We start from the raw sequence: 13,775 nt of genomic DNA on the forward strand, positions 1-13,775 counted from the left end.
ATTTGCGGTTTCCTGTCTTGTGTTCAGTGTGTTCTATAATTCCTGTGTATCTAGAGATCCCTGTTTCTGGTCCATGGACTTTGAGTCTATTGGACGTTCTGGGTGATTATGCTATATTCCTGTCTGTTCCTGAAGTCTGTTGACTTATCCGTTTTTCTATCTAGTGTTTTGAACTTTATGTTTATTAGTTCTGGTATTCTGATCTCTTGAGTTTTGCACATGTCTACTTATCTATAGTGACCTCTGTTCATGACCACAGATCTATAGAGTCCTCTATTCACGGCCACTGTGCACAGAGGACGTCTTCAGCGGACATGAACAGAGGACACTAAAGATCATTGGACCTTTGGATGATGTCCTCTGTGCTTCTCACTGATCTGTGTCCTCTGAACTTATATATCATAGAGATGTATGTTCCTGTTAGTTTTCTGGTTGGTGTGTTTTTAATTAGGCCCCAGCATTTTAGTTCAGGGAGGGACCGGCTCCCAGTTGTCGACTCACCGTTTAGGGTTAGTGGGCAAGTAGGCAGGGAGAGCGGTTTTAGGGTCAGTTTAGGGCTCACTCTCCCTGTTCCCCGGTCGGTCCCTAACAGCAAGATCAATACGTGAGAGCGTCCCATGAGAGCTAGAGTAGCAGGAGTATTGCATCATAGTAGGATTACATCTTCTCCATAAATCTGCTCCCCCCACCTCCTTCACAAATCTAGCTAGACCCATAGATCCACGAGTCCCAGAAGGCCTTCTGTTATTAAACCTATCAAGCATCGGGTGTAGCAAGTTATTGAAATCCCCGACACCGGGAGTGGTAAATCAGGCAGAGAGGATAGAAAGGACACTACCCTGCGCAAGGCATCACTCGAGTATGGGGGGGGGGGGGGAATATAGAGTGCAACAAGCACACACAGGGTACGGTTAAAAGTGCCATAAAGGCAAACAAATCTACCCTCCGGATCAATAAGACTGGAAACACATGAAAATAAAATGATTCTATGAATGAGCACACTTACACCCCAGGCATGTGAGGAAAAAAGTGGCGTGGAAGGTATGACCAAACCATGGTCTATTCAGCACATGTTTAGTATCACTCGTCAAGTGTGTCTCAGAGAGGCACAATACAGCAGGGTGATAGGGTTTGAGCACCAGAAAAACAGCAAGACGCTTGGTGCGATCATTGAGGCCCCTTACGTTCCACGCCACCACCCGCAAATCAGTAGCCATAAGACAATTAAGGAATCATAAGTGACAATTTATGGGGGCGGACGCAGGAGCCGCCAATAAGTGAAACTGGGAAGAAACATAAAAGCCAGAGCACTGCACAAAGAGCGGAAGAAAGGACACTGAACAACACGGACACCTCAGATATAAACCAAACAGTCCCAACTTGCAACACAAGGGGCAAACAAATAGCCCAGTTAGAGTGAGCAGGTGACATATAGATAGAAGATACTTCACCAACATGCCGTGCTCAAATCCGAGAAAATGAGAACAAAACATAATGAGGACATCTGGCAACATAGACAAGTACCCAGAGAACAGAAAACCAGCAATATAAGCAAAAAAAAAAAAAAAACAGTTACCAATAAAGGCATAGCATAGGTACAGAGGCACATTCAAAACTATATGGCCTAAAAATGCATAAAGGCACAGGAAGTCCCAGGCAGGCCGGCAGGACCAACATCAATACACATAGTCTACACAGGTACGCAGTCTACCTCAGGTACGGGACCACCGTATTTGCATCTCATGTATATCCAGCCATTCCACAGCCGCCACAGAGGAGACATATGGGCAGTACCTAGAGCAACTACGCAGAGGCCTGCAGGTTATAGCATAGAGTATGTCACATACAGATGTTAATCTGTATATTTAGCTCTCCTCTTCTGAACTTCAGCTGAAAAATCTGGGAAAATAGAGATACGGCTGCCATTGATAGTGAGCGAGTCCATGTCCCTGTCTTTACAGAGAATGATATCTCTATCTCGAGGTAGGGCTCCAGGCGGGAGGGGATGAGTGGGCAACCTGTGGGCACGCTCAACAGCAAATAAAGACATCAAAGTCTCTTTTCCAAAAGTATTAAGGAGCCAATTTTCTAAATACTCTCCATGGTCACAACCCTCGACTTTTCAGGAACACCTACTAGGTGCACATTGTTCCGCTGCAGGCGGTTTTCCATGTCATCACATTTAGCGGCAAATGCAGTCAGATTATTAATCACACAATGCATATCTCTCTTGAGCGGAGGGACCTGATCCTCCAGATTCCCCAGCCTTTCCTCAACCGCACTAACCCGCTCAGAAACCTTTTGCATATCATGGCGGATAAGGTTAATGTTCTCACGCAGGCCGCCCAGTAGCATTTTAACATCGGTGTTGCCCTTGGAGACAGCCAAAAAGACATCCTTCAAAGTGGGCTCAGCAGATGTAGATGATGGGGTGCTTAATGTTGCAGGCACCATACCAGCACTGAAGGGGTTAACATTTGCAGAGAGCTATGCAGCTACAGCAGGGAGAGTCCCAGCAGAGGAGATAACACTTAGCGGCTCAGCAGGGTCATCAGGGGGTAGAGCAGCAATGTTAGAGGAGTCCTCTTGGCCAGGCCCAGACTGGCCTACCGGGATAACGGGAAATTTACCGGTGGGCCGCCGGACCTGGGGCCGCTTTGAGATGTGGCTGCGTCACATTAGGGACATCCCCGTGGATGCCCCAGTTACCTCTCTGCAGCCGCCGGCCCGCGTTAACTTTAAAAAACGCAGGGGTCGCCGGGAAGTTGCGCACGCAGGAACGTCACTGACGTCCCGTGCCTGCGCCCATAGTGACAGAGCGGAGCGGTGAGGAGGACGGGCGCACATGGTAAGTGACCAGTGGCACGTCATCTTCAGTATTCCGACTACCGCTCCGGGGTCACGAATAGGCCATAGAAGTAGATCATGACCCTGGAGCGGTGGTCGGACTACTGAAGTGGGGCAGTAAACAGGCATACAGCCTCCAGCCATACACTGTATATGGCTGAAGGCTGTATGTCTGTGAGGGGACTGTACTGCACCTAATGTGGGGGAACTATACTGCACCTAATGTGGGGGAACTGAACCTAATGTGGGGGAACTATACTGCACCTAATATGGGGAACTGTACTGCACCTAATGTGTGGAAACTATACTGAACCTAATGTGGGGGAACTATACTGAACCTAATGGGGGGACTATACTGCACCTAATGTGGGGGACTATACTGCACCTAATGTGGGGGGAGCTATACTGCACCTAATGTGGGGGAACTATACTGCACCTAATGTGGGGGAACTATACTGCACCTAATGTGGGGGACTATACTGCCCCTAATGTGGGGAACTATACTGCCAACCTAATGTGGAGGGACTATACTGCACCTAATGTGGGGGAACTATACTGCACCTAATGTGGGGGAACTATACTGCCAACCTAATTTGGAGGGACTATACTGCACCTAATGTGGGGAACTATACTGCACCTAATGTGGGGGAACTATACTGCCAACCTAATGTGGGGAACTATACTGCACCTAATGTGGGGGAACTATACTGCACCTAATGTGGGGGACTATACTGCACCTAATGTGGGGGACTATACTGCCCCTAATGTGGGGAACTATACTGCACCTAATGTGGAGGGACTATACTGCACCTAATGTGGAGGGACTATACTCCACCTAATGTGGGGGAACTATACTGCACCTAATGTGGGGAACTATACCGCACCTAATGGGGGGAAACTCCCCCTGCATCTCGGCCTCACTATCTTCCGGCGCTCCCTGTGTCTTCCTATTACGTCTCCGCCTGGCCATCCCGGTATCAAAATTTTCCAGGCACCTTCCCCCACAGGTAGGCGATAAGAAAATGCTGAATTCTGTCCAGATGTCCAGGATAAATGAAGGATGCTCAGCGGAGATCTGGACCGCGCGTCTGCTCACATGCCGTTCTAAGCCACGCCCCCAATGTGAGTGAGTTTAGGGGTATGGGGCAGTAATGCTATGTGGATATGGGTGGGTTTAGAGGTATGGGGCAGTAATGCTAGGTGGATGTGGGTGGGTTTAGAGGTATGGGGCAGTAATGCTAAGTGGATGTGAGTGGATTTAGGGGTATGGAGCTATAATGTTAATAGTCTGAACTGAAGGCACCTATGTCTTTGTGCAGCCTTATAAACCATGCTACTATGCTGGGTAATTGTGAGTACATTGAGGGGTTACAGGTAATAAAACTATTATCGCTTCTCGGCCTTTTGGCTAAGATCAAGTGTAGTATCTGTAGTATCTTATCAGTTTCATGCTGGTGGCAGGCGACGCTGGTGTGGAGCTGGTGGGGATGGGTGCTGCATGGTAGGGAGCAGGCGTTCTGGGGCTGGTTCTGAGGAATCAGCTCGACGGCTGCCCCGGTGGGACCTGTTTCCTCCAGGTCTTGCCATGAGGCTGAGAGGGTCTAGAGCCAAGGTACTTTAGTGCCTCGGGGAGTGGTGACCCCGAGGTGCCGATACTCACTGGGAGGATAGACTCACACCAGCACGGGCACCATGATCTCTGCACCTTTGTGGCACTCACCTCTTGATTCCCAGCCTTCTGGCAGGGATCAGAGACATTTTTATAGATCCGGCTGGATATCCGGGCAGTATACCTGCGCACATTCACTTATTTATTTATTTTTGTCTCACTGTGTCACTTTTTGCGTGTTGTGTGTTCACAGGATTTGTCAGGATGCGGTAGCCCTTCTGGGTGCCCCTCCTGGCGGTCTAGGGGAGGTTTGTGTGGCCATTAGGTTCCGCACCTCCCTGCAAACACCCTTGGTACTCCTGCTCTGGCAGGGTACCTACCGTTATCGGCTCTGCGGGCAGATACCTTGGCTAACACCAAGGGGGATGCCGGGAGCATTTGTGGTCCCTTACTAGCTTTGGCAAAAAAGAACATCGAACCTGGAACCTCGCATGTACGTTTTGGTCCGGAGGCGAAGGGTAAGGTTTGTTGGGGGGCCTCTCTCCTATCGGAGAAGGGCTTGCGATAGACCGCATCCTCTGTGCACGTTTTTTTAGTGTAACACGTTTGCACTTTTTCTTGCACTTTGGGTGATTCAAGAGCACGTTCCTCGGCTCTTTAAAAAAGAAATGCAGGTAATAAAACTATGTAGAGATGAGTGTTCGGGGCTCTAGACGAGAGATGTTGTGGCAGGACTGCTGGTGTCAGCTTCCTTGTGGTCTTGGTTAATTGGTCTAGACACCTTTTGGATCGAGACCGCTCCTCTGACTGTCTCTTTTTGGGATAGATCATTAGGATTCGTCATGGGAGAGAAACAGAGGCAGATGGGGGTGGGGGTAATAGAGTGATTAATGAGCCGTCTACTTTACATATAAATATTTACATACTGGATGCGATTAGGAAACAAGACAATCCTGGAGAGTGCTGCAAGCAACAGGAGGGCGGAGGACATGAAAGTGTGGAGAGAGACGGACAGGAAAGTGTGGAGAGAGACGGACAGGAAAGTGTGGAGAGAAAGAGACGGGCAGGATAGTGTGAAGAGAAAAAGACAGGACAGTGTGGAGAGAAAGAGATGGACAGAATACTGTGGAGAAACAGACAGGATAGTGTGAAAAGAGACAGTGACCAACACTATAATATGGAGAGACAGAGACGGACAGGATAGTGTAAAGAGAAAGAGACAGACAGGATAGTGTGAAGAGAAAGATGGACCAGGATAGTGTGAAGAGAGAGAGACCAACAATATCATGTAAAGAGACAGAGACGGACAGGATAGTGTGGAAAGACAGAGAACGACATCATAATGTGGAGAAAAGGAGACGTACATGATAGTGTGAAGAGACAGAAACTAACACCATAATGGGAAGAGACAGAGACCGACAGGAAAGAGATGGACAGGATAGTGTGGAGAGAACGAGACAGACAGATTAGTGTAGAGAAACAGAGATGGACAGGATAGTGTGGAGAGAAAGAGACTGACACCATAATGGGGAGTTAGAATAAAGTAAATAAAGCAGGTCTGATATTTGAGGAGAGTTGCCATCGCTGGAGAAAAAATACAGGACAGAGTGCATGAGGACATGAGACAACACCTAGGAAAGAGTTCAGGTAAGAGAGTGTCACACTTTGAATAGAGTGCTGGAGAAAGGAGGGGGGCTGGGGGGTACAAATAAATATAAGTATCAGACATTACAATATTACACACTAAGGCCATGTTTACACGGCCTGAAATGGGGGGAATGTCCGCTTGGAATATACAGGCGGACATTCCCCACATTGATTTGGACCACTAGGAACGCTCTAAAATGCACCATCTTCATAGACGGAAATGCATTTCCAAGCATACCCTGCAGAAAAACTGAATGGTTGAAACATCTGCCGTGGAAATTCCGCAATGTTTGCAGTGCAGCAGAATCCCATTAACATCAATGTGGAATTACGCTTGGAAAATCTGGCATGTGAACATAGCCTAAATGTTCGAATAGGAGTAGTGAGGGCTCTTCATGCGAGAGCTTAGAGACTATGAAAAGGATGAATAGTATGAGAAACAGCAGAGGGAGAAAAGCTTCAGAAGCGTAATCTACAGAGCTGGGTGTTGTGAAATGTGGGAAAGAGATAAATGAGCGCAGAGAGGAAAGTTATGTAGAGTGCACGGATGAGAGTAAACTGGAAAACATAGGAGAGACAATGCAGGAGGAAATGAGACAGCACGAAAAAGATAAAGAGCAGATGTGAAATAGTGCGAAGAGTTTGGGCTATGAAAGAGAGTTTAAGCATTAGGCCATTTTTACACCTGGAAACAAACATAGAATGATCGGCACCTATTCCATGTTTTGGACCCATTCTAAATACTAATGCAAAATACTGACCAAAATCTTGCTGTGTGAAAGTGGCCTCACAGAGGAGAGCCTAGGGATCCGGATGAGAGTGCAGCATTACATAGGAGAGTTCTGGGATACGGATGAGAGTGCAGCATTACATAGGAGAGTTCTAGGATACGGATGAGAGTGCAGCATTACATAGGAGAGTTCTGGGATACGGATGAGAGTGCAGCATTACATAGGAGAGTTCTGGGATACGGATGAGAGTGCAGCATTACATAGGAGAGTTCTGGGATACGGATGAGAGTGCAGCATTACATAGGAGAGTTCTGGGATACGGATGAGAGTGCAGCATTACATAGGAGAGTTCTGGGATACGGATGAGAGTGCAGCATTACATAGGAGAGTTCTGGGATACGGATGAGAGTGCAGCATTACATAGGAGAGTTCTGGGATACGGATGAGAGTGCAGCATTACATAGGAGAGTTCTGGGATACGGATGAGAGTGCAGCATTACATAGGAGAGTTCTGGGATACGGATGAGAGTGCAGCATTACATAGGAGAGTTCTGGGATACGGATGAGAGTGCAGCATTACATAGGAGAGTTCTGGGATACGGATGAGAGTGCAGCATTACATAGGAGAGTTCTGGGATACGGATGAGAGTGCAGCATTACATAGGAGAGTTCTGGGATACGGATGAGAGTGCAGCATTACATAGGAGAGTTCTGGGATACGGATGAGAGTGCAGCATTACATAGGAGAGTTCTGGGATACGGATGAGAGTGCAGCATTACATAGGAGAGTTCTAGGATACGGATGAGAGTGCAGCATTACATAGGAGAGTTCTGGGATACGGATGAGAGTGCAGCATTACATAGGAGAGTTCTAGGATACGGATGAGAGTGCAGCATTACATAGGAGAGTTCTAGGATACGGATGAGAGTGCAGCATTACATAGGAGAGTTCTGGGATACGGATGAGAGTGCAGCATTACATAGGAGAGTTCTGGGATACGGATGAGAGTGCAGCATTACATAGGAGAGTTCTGGGATACGGATGAGAGTGCAGCATTACATAGGAGAGTTCTGGGATACGGATGAGAGTGCAGCATTACATAGGAGAGTTCTGGGATACGGATGAGAGTGCAGCATTACATAGGAGAGTTCTAGGATACGGATGAGAGTGCAGCATTACATAGGAGAGTTCTAGGATACGGATGAGAGTACAGCATTACATAGGAAAGTTAAGGGATACAGATGAGAGTGCAACATTATAGGGGAAATCTCAGCGATACGGATGAGAGCGTAACATTACAGGGGAGAGTTCTGGGATACGGATGAGGATGCAGCATTACAGGGGAGAGCTGAGAGATAAGAGTTCAGCATTATACAGAGACTTTAGGGATACTGATGAGAGTGCAGCATTACATTGGAGAGCTAATGGTAATGAATGAGAGGGCAGCATTACAGATAAGAGCTTTTGGATATGGATCAGAGAGCAGCATTTCATGGGAAAGTTTAGGAGAATACATGAGTGCAGCAATACAGAGGAAAGTTCAGGGATATGGATGAGTGCAGTATTACATAAGAGTTTAGGGTTATAAATGAGAGCGCAGCATTACTGGGGAGAGTTCAGGTTTATGGTTGAGATCGCAGCATTACAGGGGACAGTTTAGGGTTATAGAAGAGTGAAACATTTCAGAGAGTTTAGGCTTATGAACAATAGTGCAGTATTATAGAGGAAACTTTTGGGATATGGATGAGAGTGCATCATTATAGTGGAAAGTTCTTGGTTATGGATAAGAGTGCAGAATTTCAGAGAAGAGTGTAGGGTTATAGAAGAGAGTGCAGCATTACAGAGGAGAGTGTAAGGTGATGGATGAGAGTACAGCATAATTTGGGGTTACTCAGGGACAGGCACACCACATCTTGGGTTGGAAGACCGCTTTTATCTGCACACTTGATAAATTATTGAGAGGTCTCATCAGTGTGGTTTAGTCAGACTGTCACTCAGAGGTGCGGTTGTGTAATGCGATATATATTAGTATTCTTACCTGCTTTGTAAAGTGACTGTCAGGAGAAACAGTTGTAGTCAGGATCCAGCAGATCTTGGTAGAGTGTCAGCTCTGCAGGTTGAGGAGTGCGCTCTGCACAGTGCTCGGCTGGACTGCTTTGCATTCAGCTTTGGCTCCTGAGATGGAGATAGACTCCTGGGTTGGGCTAAATATTAACCATTCCCAGAGCAGAGCCTTACCGAGCCCGGAGTCCGAGTGGGGCAAAAAAATTGAATATCTAGGATATCCTGTACATACAGGAAACCTGGAGCCAAATCCATAGCACCATCGTCTACAACATATAGGGTTGATATTGTCCAGTTGTATATAGTCCAGGGGTGACAAGTACACAAACAATGAGGGGTATAGAGTCCAGTGTGACCGGTAAATACAGTCATATAGTCTATTCACACATACAGTGTCCTGAGCATATTTGATGTGCGGGATTTGTAGCTGCAGATTTTCTTCTGCCGAGTTCATTGTAATTTAAATGACTGAACACCGTTTCAAATCTGCAATTTCAAATCCTGTGCATCAAATATGCGCAGGATACTGTACGTGAAAAGAGACCCATAAGGTATATGGGGTCTGTAATGACAGCTGCACATAATGATGAGATGTATAGAGTCCAGGGGTGTCAAGTACACAAAGCGATAAGGTGTATGGAGTCTGGGCTGTCAGGTACACACACTGATGAGGTCTATCGGGTCGTCACTGACAGATGCACAAAGGGATGGAGTCTATTGGGTCTAGGATGACATAAACTCACACTCATGTATAAAGTCTGGCATGACAGATACGGACAGTCACACACAGATGAGGTATGTTAAACCTGTTGTGGTAGGTACACATTGTGATGACATGTGTGGCGTTTGTATGGACAGTTACGCACAGATGAGGTGTTTAAAGTCTCAGATGACAGGTACTCACTGTGATATGGGATATTTAGTCTGTAGTATCAGGCACACGGTGATAAGGTGTACAAAGCCAAAGGCGCATACAATGGTTCCTCAAGTTACAATATTATTCGGTTCCAAGACGACCATTGTATGTTGAAACCAATGTATGTTGAGACCATTACTCTATGGAAACATGGTAATTGGTTCTGAAGCCACCAAAGGATAAAAAAAAAAAAATAAGTAGATAATACAGATAAAACAAGTCCTTACATAAAACAAGTAATAAAGATCTGCTGGGAGCTGTAATGACTGTCTATGTAGAGGACAGGAGCTTCTTCAGGGTCCTGTACAGTACACACAATGTCCTAAAAAAGTAACATGGAGCCGCCACCAAGTGGTGTCCAAAGGAGCAGCTAACCCTTGCACAGGTAAAGAATAGTACAGAACATGTAGTACCTCCCTGTACTGTAGGGGGCGCTACCAGACAGGAATTCAGTGCATACGCTTCAGAAATACAGGGGTTTTACCAGTGAATGCCCCATTCTGATTGGTTGGTTCTTCCACCCTTTGACATGTTTCGCAGATCTGGACTGTCCGTAGCATTGTATGTTGAGTCTGGTTTCAAGTTACAATGGTCCAGAAAAGACCATTGTATGCTGAAACTATTGTATGTTAAGGTGTTTAAAGTCTTTGTTAACAGGGTACACTCAGTGACAATTTTTGTATGCAGTCTTTGGTGACAGGTACACAAATTGCGCATGCAGTCTGTAGTTACAGGTAGGCAGTTTTTAGGTTTGTGGAGCCTTTAGTGACACACAGTGATAAGGTGTATTCATTTTTTGGGGACAAGTACACATAGTGAAGAGGTGTATAGGGTCTGCAATTACAAGTACACAAAGTGATGAGGAGTATGAAGTCTTAGTAAAATATATACAGTATATATACAGTAGTAAAAGTGATGAGGAGTATGAAGTCTTAGTAAAATATATACAGTATATATACAGTAGTAAAAGTGAGGAGGTGTATGGAGTCTGTAGTGACTGGTACACACAGTGATATCATGTATAGATCCTGCAGTGACATGTACACACAGGGAAAAGGTATATAGAGTCAGTAGTGACAGATATACACAATGATGATGTACAGTATATGGTAGAGGACTACATTGTCATAAGGGGCCCACTGGATCAGTTGAAAAACTTTCAGGCATGTTGGTATTAAGTATGTTGGGGGCCGGAGAGGACAGTCATACACTATACCTACGCGTCCCTCAAATCTACAGCGCTCCTGCACCACAGATCAATCAGCATACCCCAGCCCTATGCTATTTATATGTCCCAGCAAAAACGGCCCTGAACCCAAAGCCACTTTCACTAAAATTCATCTCGACGGACATCTGGTGCACGGCAAAGCTCATTGGGAGGAGTTGGACATTACAATTATGCTGTGTTCAGCCTTTAGTATCTGACGCCTAGCTACCCTCCAATGACTCCTCCCCCTGCCGTAAGTGTACGTCATCTTGATGGTTCAAAAGTATACACAATGATCATGTGTATGGAGTCTGTAGTGACAGGTATACACAATGATAAGGTTAAGGATCTGCAGTGACAAGTACATACAGTGAGGAGGTGTATGGAGTCAGCAGGGACTGAAATACACAATGATGAGGTGTATGGGGTCTATAGTGACCGGTAAAGACAATGATGACGTATATGGAATCTGTACTGATAGGTATGTACAGTGAGGATGGTCTGTACTGTACTGATTGGTATGTACATTGAGAAGGTGTATGGAGTCTGTAGCGACCAGTATACCTAATGGTTAGGTGTATGGAGTCTGCAGTAAATCACAATGTAGGACAATTACTGCACCCACTATTGTTGCACACACAAAGTCTCTTTTATGAATACATTTCCTTAAGGAAAGTGTATATGCACAGTATAACCACTAAGAAAATAAAGGATACCTGTGTTTGCAGCAATAGTGGGTGCAGCAATTGTCTATGTTCACACACCGTTTTTTCTCCCATCTTTTGTACCAAAAAATGGATGTTATTTGGCATTTTTTGAAGTACAAATGATGATTAAAAAAAAAAAAAAAAACACCACCGTTTTTTTTTCAGTTATTTAGTTCAATGGAACTCAATGGAAAAGAATACACAAAATTGTGTATTCATTTAGAATTTATTTATTACCTTGGTTTTGTTTTAGCTGTGCATTTTAAAGCTGACTGGGATTTTCCCCATATATTTATTAACACACCGTAAGTGTCTATAAAATTGTGGCACAGCGCCAAAGTGCCACAATTAAGAGTCAAAAAGGTGTGATGTAAACCCCTTAGTGTTCTCCTAGGCCATGGAGGAGTCACCAAAGACCAGTTATGGAGACACAACAGAGGTCACAAATATCAGCAAAAGACATAACCAAATCAGTTCAGACAACATTTCCCCCAAGATGATGAGCCAAGCTGGATCCATGAAGACCCCAACCTCTCTACAAGTGTAGGAAACATTGGCACAAATAGCAATGTGACTGAGGGAATCAAGTAGGTAGATCCGCAATTTGGTAGAGAGGTACTTTGAGAGATATGCTATGGCAAAACAGAAGTCAGAGAATATGGCACAGGTGTCACGTATGGGCAGGGAACAGTGACGTATGGGCAGGGAACTCACCAACAGCCACTGTCCCTACCTATTGCCTATCCGCCCTAAGTGCCAGATCGACAACCGCAATGACAAACCCTCCCTGCTAAGTGCTGGGGCAGCATTGTCAAAATAATAAAATACAAAAACAGTAGGAGTCAGGGAACAGCTGGAGACACACAAACTAATAGAGATACACTAAGACACACACGGGGTCAAATCAGTGTCAATCTAGCCAAGGTCAATACCAGGAGATAGCGGAGTACAGGAACGCAGAGCAAGAGCAAAGTCAAGGGAAAAGCCAAAGAACAATAAACAAGCAGGTGTCCAGTTAGCAGGAGGTGTCAGCTAAGGTATAACCTTTCACAGACATGGAACTAATCACTGCTCCTAGCTAATATAGGAAGGTGATCAGGTATAGACTTCCTGATAGGTGGCAGTGCTGACAACCACACCCAGACAACACAGGTGAGCTCCCAGCAGCTACAGCCCAACTAGAGTCATTTAATTGAATTGAATTCTGACCAATGGCAGCGCACGACAGTGGGTTGCCATGGAACTCCCCCCCCCCCCAAAGGCTGTCTGGGCATGCTGGGAGTTGTAGTTTTGCAACATCTGGAGGGTCACAGTTTGGAGACCACTGTTACAGTGGTGCCCAAACGGTAGCCCTCCATATGTTGCCAAACTACAACTCTCAGCATGCCTAGAGTGCCCAGGCATGCTGGGAGTTGTAGTTCTGTAACATCTGTCCCTTCAGATTTAGCAATTTTCATGACATTTTTGAAAATTGCTGCTCTACTTTAAAGCCCTCTAATTTTTTCAAAAAGTAAAAATATGTCCATTTTATGATGCCAACATAAAGTGGACATATTGTATTTGTGAATAAAAATAAAATTTATTTGGAATATCCATTTTCCTTACAAACAGCGAGCTTCAAAGTTAGAAAAATTCAAAATTTTCATGAAATTTTGGGATTTTTCACCAAAAAAGGATGCAAGTAACGACGAAAATTTACCGCCAAAATAAAGTAGAATATGTCACGAAAAAACAATCTCAGAATCAGAATATTCGGTTAAAGCGTTTTAGAGTTATTAATGCGTAAAGTGACGGTGGTCAGAATTGCGAAAAAGGGCTCAGTCCTTAAGGTGAAAAAGGGCTGCGTCCTTAAGGGGTTAATACACCTAGGTCACGTTATCACTTAGTGGAGACCTGTTCTACAAGCAAGTCTCTGTTCCTGTTCCAGTCCACACTGTGAGGATAAAATGTGTTAAGTCTTCATCTCCAAGAATGAGTTTTTTTCCTTTATTGTCAGAGTAGAATAACAAACCTGAATAAGTGTGTCTCTGCATTACACTAATCTCT

The 13,775-nt window shown here is 45.2% G+C and overlaps 2 protein-coding genes and 1 pseudogene across 12 annotated transcripts in view; 2 read left to right on the forward strand and 1 right to left on the reverse strand.

Moving 5' to 3' along the window:
- Positions 1–8,982, reverse strand: part of GPR4 (G protein-coupled receptor 4) — a 45,969-nt gene extending 36,987 nt beyond the window's left edge. Inside the window, exon 1 of one of the 2 annotated variants that reach the window (XM_056540735.1) lies at positions 8,874–8,982. The gene's annotated coding sequence lies outside the window, so the exon portion shown is untranslated. The remainder of the gene's footprint in view (positions 1–8,873) is intronic. The other variant, XM_056540734.1, reaches the window with a different exon arrangement.
- GIPR (gastric inhibitory polypeptide receptor) overlaps positions 1–13,775 on the forward strand; it is a 265,555-nt gene that overhangs the window by 63,994 nt on the left and 187,786 nt on the right. The gene's annotated exons all lie outside the window — the stretch shown is intronic.
- LOC130292149 (U2 spliceosomal RNA) lies at positions 4,236–4,330 on the forward strand (annotated as a pseudogene).

The sequence above is a fragment of the Hyla sarda genome, chromosome 9 (assembly GCF_029499605.1).
Source record: "Hyla sarda isolate aHylSar1 chromosome 9, aHylSar1.hap1, whole genome shotgun sequence".
Lineage (NCBI taxonomy): Eukaryota > Metazoa > Chordata > Amphibia > Anura > Hylidae > Hyla > Hyla sarda.